This window comes from Geospiza fortis, unplaced genomic scaffold (assembly GCF_000277835.1).
Source record: "Geospiza fortis unplaced genomic scaffold, GeoFor_1.0 scaffold599, whole genome shotgun sequence".
NCBI lineage: Eukaryota > Metazoa > Chordata > Aves > Passeriformes > Thraupidae > Geospiza > Geospiza fortis.
This window is the reverse complement of record NW_005054605.1, coordinates 312,227-312,898: the sequence shown is the minus strand read 5'-3', so window position 1 is coordinate 312,898 and position 672 is coordinate 312,227.

Genomic DNA, 672 nt, shown 5'->3' with positions numbered 1-672 from the left:
GAGGGGTTTCCCCTCTCCCCTCCGGGTGGGGCAGGGGTGGGTGCCACCCCTCCGAGGGTCCAGCCCCCTCTGTGCCACCCTGAGCCAGCCGAGGGGCAGAGGGACCCCTCCAGCACAGCATCCCCCCCACCCCAGAACTGCCCTGTCTCTCCATCTGAATGAACCTGTCACATCGATGGACGGACAGACAGACAGAGCTGGGTTCTGCGGGGAAAACGGGCTAAAAATAGCAGCAGTCTGTGTCTGGGTTGTCAGCCCCGAGCCACGACAGCTCCTGATGGGGCTGAGACCCTTCGATCCCTGGGGACTGGCACGTCCCAGCCGTGGGGTTCGAGGTCACCAATTTGGGATCCTCAGCAAGGGCCCAGGCTGGGGGAGGCTGGGAATCTCAGCCGTGCCACGGGCAGGAGTCCAGCAGTGGGAAATCAGCCCACGCAGGAGGAGGTGCCAGCTCTGGGAGCCCCCGAGTCTCCCAGCCCGAGTGGGGACAGCCATGGGGACACTGTGCAGACAGGGGTGACCTCGGGGGGGTCCAGGGTCCGTCCCACCCAGTGGCACCGTGGGGGTGGACATGGAAGGGGGAGGAGAGCAACCGTCACCAGGAGCCACCACGTTGCTACCAACAGTCAACAGAGCACAGGAGAATGGAAGCACAGGATGGGGGGGGCTGGG